Genomic DNA, 8,374 nt, shown 5'->3' on the forward strand with positions numbered 1-8,374 from the left:
ATATCCAAAATAAATTTTAATAAAAAGATGAAATGTCTAAAATAATATTTTAAAAATAACTATTCAAAATCAAATTTTTATTTGAAACTTTTATAATAAAAAATTGTAAATTTTTTTTATACAAAATTACGCAACAACTATAAAAAATCATTTTAAAAAAACTAAAACAAACGGATATTCTTAAGCATTTCATTTTTCACAATGATCATTGATGCCTTTCAATTATCTAAGACGATCTAAATAGAATTTCATTATCTATCATATAAGAAAAGTCTACCATTTGGGACTTTCTTAGGCTATCCACATCAGCAACTCTTCTCTCAATTTTCCACGTCACTTTTCTCAATTTTATTCTTCAATTCTTTCTTCAATTTATTCTTCAATTCTTTCACGTTAAACTTCCAGCGGTTACGTCCCCTCATTGTCTCCACGGTTACGAAACTGATTTATCATTCAACAACGACTTCCAATCTTCTTCTTCTACAGCGGTTTCGCAAAAACCATTTCTCTTTCAAATGCTATTCTCTCCCTTTTCCCATTATCAATCGCATCGCTTCATAAACCCTAATCCATAATTTGTTTCTGTTTCTGTTTCTCACTCGAATCTTTTCTCTCCATATTCCATTCAATTGCATAAGGTGAAAAACAAACCATGGAGCACGGTTGCGACATCAGATTCACGAACAACAATTTGCGGATCCGTCAACAAGCTTCCATTCGCACACTGATTGCTGATCGGTTTTGCTTGAATGGGAAAATAGAGGGAAACAATGTTGGAATTTTGAAGGTGAGATTAATTTAGGTATGAATTGGTTCGTTGATTTATTGTTTTTCTTATTTGATTGTGTTTGTGTTTTTGTTATGGTGCTATCCCTTTTTTTTTTTGCAGAGTAACTGTGGATAATTCTTCCAGTAGAACAACCAATTTGATAAAGGTTTGAAATTTAAACATTATAAGGTCTTAATCTTTGTTAATTTCAGAAGGGTCATTTTGGTTTACCGATTATTTTGATGTGAATTGTGTGGTAGGTTGATAGTACTAATAAGCGTGGAAGTTTGTTGGAAGTTGTTCAAGTTCTTACTGATAAGAATCTCATTGTTAGAAGAGCGTATATTTCATCTGATGGAGAATGGTTTATAGATGGTATAATATAATCTTTACAATAATTCTTGATTTCTCATCAATTAATTGGTTAATCACCATTGATTTTTTTTATTAAAAATGTGTTTTTTTTTTCTGTTGATGATTTTCAGTTTTTCATGTTACCGATCAAAATGGGAAAAAGTGTCTTCAAGAAGATGTTGCTGACAGAATTCAACAGGTAATAGATATGTGTGTAATACTAATTTGATATTAGTTTTTGGTTTAGCTTCTGTATAATTTTCATTCAAGCTGTGCTCTGTGTTGCAACTCTAGAAGGATTTGGGTTTTTAGTAATAATAATTGATATTAACTATTTACCAAACTAATTCTTTTCACTCTGTATTGAATTGTTTATAATCACGATTGTTATTTGTTGATGATGTTGTTGTCGTTGATGTATGTGTTTCTTTTGTTTGTTTAAAAAATCAAGTATGAAGTCTTATGAAATCTTTTTATAATCTATAAATTGTTCTTTTTCAGGTTAAATCTTGATGTTCTCTTATTCCAGGTGCCATTTACCAGCTCTTTATATTGGAATGGAATGCATGCGGACTCACAGTTATAAGCTTGCTGAACAGGTATATGCATTAGAATTGGAAAAATTCTAGGGTAAGTTTAGAAGCTTTGGGAGGTGGTTGGGCTGTCAAGATTAATATCTTACTCTTACCACTACATTCCTGTATGTTCTTTAAGAAGAGTTCAAACAAAGTCTATTTTATATCCTATCTACTACATATATGCTTAAGTCCATTTGGTGTATTTTTATTTTTATAACAGGGGGAAATTTTTACTTTGTTTATGGAGATTATTTGGTGTATCTGCATCAATTTGATTTTCACTGAGTTGTTTTGTTTCAGAGATTTATGGTGCCATGGCTGTTGCGGGGAGTTTAATATGTTCGATTACCGGAATTGACTCTCTTGGAGGTTTTCGTCTTTCAATAGATGTTGTTCTTGAAGGACTTGGATATGCAGTTCCTCCAATTATGGCTCTTCTTTTTATACTTGATGCAAGTTCTTTTGACTATGCAAATGATGATAAGGTTGTGATTTTGTAGGTGCTGGATGAATCAGATATTAAACCATGTTGCATGGCTGCTGAACTGAAATATTACGACTGTTGTACCGAATGATGCAGGGACTGAACCGAGTCATACAGCTGCTGTACCGATCAAAGCAACGCGTTTTCGACGATGTGCGGTTTCAACATGGTAGATTTGTGGTGGCAGCAATAAGTTTTTGACCGCGACTGTGGTACTGGTCAGGAGCTGCTGTAATATTTCAGTTGTCGTACCATTGTGAGAGCCATGCTGAACATCTACTTCTCTTTGTTTTTTTACATAATTTAGCTTTGCAAAACAGTGGTTTTCAAAATTACAATGATTATTATTGACATATAAGAACTTGATATTGGCAGGGCATATAGGATCTTGGGCCTTAGCCTACTCTAACATTGTAACATGTGCTAATTTTTTCAGTAACATTTTTCTGTTCAATTTATGAAATGTAAGCGGAAAAAAACTTATGAACATGTTATTAAGTTATTTTTAATATCTGTCCATACACTAATGTAACCGTCTGTGTCATAAATAAAGTTACTGATTATGTATTTTGATTAGTTTTCTCCAGGTCATATACTGCCCAAGTGTCTCCAGCACCTCTACCCTGGTCGGTAGGAGCGAGCAAAGGACATCTTTCAACTTGAGTTACATTGTAAGAATGGGCAGAACATCTCATGATGCTGTTTCACATGACCATTGTAATTCTATAGGAGTTACATTATTATCTGGAAATTCAGAGTGCAGCTTGAGTCTCCCTTTTCTCCTTTGTCATTGGATGATGATGTTTATATATTTGTTTATTTTTCTTTGTCGCATTTACAAATTTTGTTGCTTCAGGACTCTCGGGAACAAAATTGCTACATCTGAATACATTTCTTGGCTAATAGAGATATGGTTTGAAATCCTTTTCTGATGATTTTAACAGTGAGTTTTTTCTGATGATTTCATGGCTTGCAACTATTTGAGTCAAAATATTCCTTATTCATTATCAAACATGAAAAAACTAAGACATTTTTGAGTTACATGTTGATTTCTTACACCTTTTGAGTATTGATATATTTACTGAATTTTGAAAGTAACAATTTTGTCTTACAGGAATTTAAGCCACAATTTCTTCTATTGGCCAATTGGCAATGTTTTTACTGGCTTAGATAATCTCAAGGAAATGTATGTCTTCTTCACTTGAGTCGTTTGCTTTTTGAATTTCAATGCTAATAAATGAAAGACTTCCCCTATGAGTAAAATATGTTAGGTACATAATTTATACCATTTTCATAGAATTGTATTTTTGAATTTTCTGGATAGGTAAGAGCAAAAAATGTAGTCAATCTAAACCTTCTCAATTTTAATCTTTAATAATGGAAAGAGCAATAGGTGTTGATTATATTATGCTATAATATATTTTAGAATATGGTTAATTTAAGAGATTTCATGGATATGATTCTAGAAGTTTAGGATTGAATTGGATATTGCATTAAAGCAATAAAATAAAATGAATTTTGAATTTTATTTCTAATTTTTTTAATTCATTTGGGGAGATGAAGTTGTTTTAAAATCATTGATTCTTTGTAACTCAGGTTGCACCGGTGAGGTCCACTAGGAAGAAAATGACGAAATAGCTGACGGGAAAGCATGACGATACGCCTTTATATTCTGCGGCGAGAACAGGAGATATGGCCTCTTTGAAGGGGACGGTGGATGGTGCTGAAGAGGGTAAGCTGCATGAAGTGTTTGTGAAGCAGAATCAAGGTGGAGAAACGGATCTTTATGTTGCTGCTGAGTATGGTTATGTTGATATGGTTAGGGAGATGATTCAGTATTATGATCTTGCTGATGCTGGAATTAAAGGAGAAATGGTTATGATGCGCTTTATTTTTACCATTTCGAGATTGTCTTCCTCTGCGCGCAAATATGCTACTCTCAGTGATATAATCAGTTTGTACTATGTCGTCAAGAATCGTTTAACTTCTGGCTATATGGTTTCAAAATAAGAGAGCTAGATGGAAATCAAAGCAACTTGAAAGAGAGTACAATAAAATTCAAAATAGTTACAGTAGTTTTGGCATCAAGATTTGAATCAATGAAGAAGGAAAAACAAACATTACTTATACAGGTAAGAGCTTTACACGTGTTTCATATGATTTTAAACTCCGCCTTCAGAGTTACAGAATAACGCTGTTACCACTGATCTGATATTTATCTGATACGTATCAGATCAGAAAGCAGAGGAACAATCAAATGTGAGGCTGAGGAGAAACCAAGAAATTCAATGGAAAGATCATAACATGTTCTTGATGTTGCATCAGATTATGACAAGCATAAAAGTTGAGTATTTTGTTTTCTGTACAGCATAATTCCATTGTAATTTCATGGTAGAACACTTAATCTTATGAAATACTACCATGTAGATATATCATAACTTTGATTGCAACTTCATAACAGTAAGTTCATTGTAACTTCCATGTAGTATTTTCCTTTAAAAATGCAATTTCATAACAATGACATTGGCAGAAAGTGAGGCACAGTGATGAAATTATTTTGAGAGAGGGAAGGAAAAGGAAATATATTTAAAGTTGTGGTGGTTTGTCTTTTCTAATCTCCATTAACACTCTTGAAAAAAGTGAATATTACGTCCAGATCAAAATATCCAATCTATCATTTTATGTAACTTGATATTCTGTGGCTTAATAATGCTTAGGCTGTTGGAATTGAGGACCAGAGAGCTTTTATATGTCCTGCTAGGAAATCTGTTGTAGACTTTTTGCAAGAAGTAGCTTTATAACATTTCTACAGTCTACGTGAGTATGACATAGGAATAAGATTTGACTATTAAGCATTGGTTGTATTGAAAATGTTACAGGTGAAGATCAAAATTGTGATATGATCAATTTTGATTCATCTAAAAGGCAAGTGATTTATGGGCTCTTATTATTTTAATAATTATTAAATTAAGATAATTTTATATATTTTTAGGAGATTTTAATTTTGGAAACAGTTTAGGTAAACATTCAATGTAAAGATTTTTACATCATTGTTAATTATGAATCATCAAATAATTATAATATTTAATTTAAATATATTTAAATGGTTCTTGAATGGTCAATTTAAATAATAATAAAAAATTGAATAGAAAACTTTATAATTTTTGTAACAGAATAATTTATAGTATATTTATAAAATAAAAAATATTATATTGAAATTGATTTAAAATAATTGACTATTGAATTAAATTTATATTGGATTGATTTGATCGCATTTGGGTCTTATATTTTATGCGATAGAATGGTTGAACCATGAAATAACATTACAACAGTGTAATTAGGAACATTGATTAAAAAATTAATTTAAATATAACTTATGTTACTTTATGACATAACAATAGAAATAAATTCTCAACTTTAGATTCTTAATATTATTAATTTATTCTTAAAATATAAAAAATTTAATAGATACATTTTAATAAACTATTTATATTTTAAAATATCAATAAATAATATAAATATAATAAATTTATTTATTGATACTTACTTTTTTCAATTATGTAAAATAAATTAATTGATGTATTTAAAGTAATCTTTATTTTAAAATAATAGTTTTTTTAATAAAAATATTAAAAGTAATAATTTATTTTATAATATTATTACCAATAGAGAATTAGTTGCATTTTTTTGTAGATCATGGTAGAACTTGCATTTTTTAGTTGCATGAGTTTGATTCTATTTGACATTATTTTCCAACTTGCATTTTTAATTATTTTTTATAAATTAAATGAATAATAAGATATAATTATTTAAATATTTATTATTAAAAATTTTCATATAATAAAAATCACATTATTTTTCTAAAACGATATATTTAAAAATAATCTTTTATAAAAAAAATTCAAATAACATTAAATTTAAATAATATTTTAAGTTTAAAAAAAATTAGAACAAAATAATGAAATATTAAGATAACTTTATATATTTTTAAGAGATTTTAATTTTGGAAACATTTTATGTAAACATTCATTGTAAAGATTTTTACATCATTGTTAATTATGAATCATCAAATAATTACAATATTTAATTTAAATATATTTAAATGGTTCTTGAATGGTCAATCTAAATAATAATAAAAAATTGAATAGGAAATTTTATAATTTTTGTAACAGAATAATTTATAGTATATTTATAAAATAAAAAAAATATTATATTGAAATTGATTAAAAATAATCAAGTTGACGATTGGGTTAAATTTATATTGGATTGATTTGATCGCATATGGGTCTTATATTTTATGCGATGGAATGGTTGAACCATGAAATAACATTACAATAGTGTAATTTGGAACATTGATTAAAAAATTAATTTAAATATAACTGATGTTACTTTATGACATAAGAGTACAAACAAATTCTCAACTTTACATTCTTAATATTATTAATTTATTCTTAAAATATAAAAATTTTAATAGATACATTTTAACAAACTATTTATGTTTTAAAATATCAATAAATAATATAAATATAATAAATTTATTTATTGATACTTACTTTTTTTAAATTATGTAAAATAAATTAATTGATGTATTTAAAGTAATTTTTATTTTAAAATAATAGTTTTTTTTAATAAAAATATTAAAATTAATAATTTATTTAATAACGTTAAATAACTTTTTTATTTTTAACATGCATCACATAACTCTTATTGTCTATATTTTATTAGATAATAATTATTAGCGGAAACACAGAGTTATCGATAAAATATTGAATATTAAAGAGAACACGAAGTTACTGATAATTTTTTTAAATATTAACAGAAATATTAAGTTACTGATAAATTTTTTGAACATTAACGAGAACAAATTTGAAATATTAACGAGAATACGAAGTTATTGACAAAATATTGAAATGATAAATATTAATGGGAACATGAAATTACTGATCAAAATATTGAATATTAACGGGAACAAATTTAGAATATTAACAACAATACGCAATTAGTGATCAAAATAATGAATATTGACGGGAACAAGAAGTTAGTGATCAAAATAATAAATATTAACGGGAACATGAAGTTACCGAATAAAATATTGATTATTAATGAGAACATGAATTACTGATCAAAATATTGAATATTAACGGGAACATGAAGTTACTGAATGAAATATTGATTATTAACGGGAACAAATTTTGAATATTAACGGGAACACGAAGTTACTGATCAAGATAATAAATATATTAACGGGAACATAGAGTTATTGACAAAATATTGAATATTAAAGAGAACACAAAGTTACTGATAATTTTTTTAAATATTAGCAGAAGCATTAAGTTACTGATAAATTTTATGAACATTAACGAGAACAAATTTGGAATATTAACGACAACACGAAGTTATTAATCAAAATAATGAATATTAACAGGAACAAGGAATTACTGATGAAAATGATAAATATTAATGGGAACATGAAATTACTGATCAAAATATTGAATATTAACGGGAACAAATTTGGAATATTAACAGCAATACGCAATTACTGATCAAAATAATGAATATTAGCGGGAACATGAATTTACTGATCAAAACATTAAATATTAACGGGAACATGAAGTTACCGAACAAAATATTGAATATTAATGAAAACATGAATTACTGATCAAAATATTGAATATTAACGGGAACATGAAGTTACTGATTGAAATATTGATTATTAACGGGAACAAATTTTTGAATATTAACGGGAACACGAAGTTATTGATCAAGATAATAATAATAAATATATTAATGGGAACATGGAGTTATTGACAAAATATTGAATATTAAAGAGAACACGAAGTTACTGATAATTTTTTTAAATATTAGCATAAATATTAAGTTACTGATAAATTTTTTGAACATTAACGAGAACAAATTTGGAATATTAACGAGAACCCGAAGTTATTGATCAAAATAATGAATATTAACGGGAACAAGGAGTTACTAATGAAAATAATAAATATTAACGGGAACATGAAGTTACTGGTCAAAATATTGAATATTAACGGAAATAAATTTGGAATATTAACAGGAATACGCAATTACTGATCAAAATAATGAATATTAGCGAGAACATGAAGTTACTGATCAAAATATTAAATATTAAAGAGAACATGAAGTTACTGATCAAAATATTAAATATTAAAGAGA

The 8,374-nt window shown here is 27.4% G+C and overlaps 1 long non-coding RNA gene across 5 annotated transcripts; it reads left to right on the forward strand.

The window, feature by feature from the left end:
* The first annotated feature begins 421 nt into the window (after positions 1–421).
* Positions 422–5,097, forward strand: LOC131637851 (uncharacterized). 5 transcript variants are annotated; one of them, XR_009294506.1, is made up of 10 exons: positions 422–787; positions 890–935; positions 1,030–1,144; positions 1,255–1,322; positions 1,625–1,722; positions 2,002–2,186; positions 2,282–3,128; positions 3,300–3,371; positions 3,782–4,317; positions 4,419–5,097. It is a non-coding gene; the product is annotated as an uncharacterized LOC131637851 (long non-coding RNA). The 5 variants fall into 5 exon arrangements; XR_009294504.1 differs by having other exon boundaries at positions 2,002–2,070; positions 2,202–3,128; XR_009294507.1 differs by having other exon boundaries at positions 422–802; positions 2,002–3,128.
* Positions 5,098–8,374: the final 3,277 nt, after the last annotated feature.

This window comes from Vicia villosa, unplaced genomic scaffold (genome assembly GCF_029867415.1).
Source record: "Vicia villosa cultivar HV-30 ecotype Madison, WI unplaced genomic scaffold, Vvil1.0 ctg.002099F_1_1, whole genome shotgun sequence".
In the NCBI taxonomy this organism is placed as follows: domain Eukaryota; kingdom Viridiplantae; phylum Streptophyta; class Magnoliopsida; order Fabales; family Fabaceae; genus Vicia; species Vicia villosa.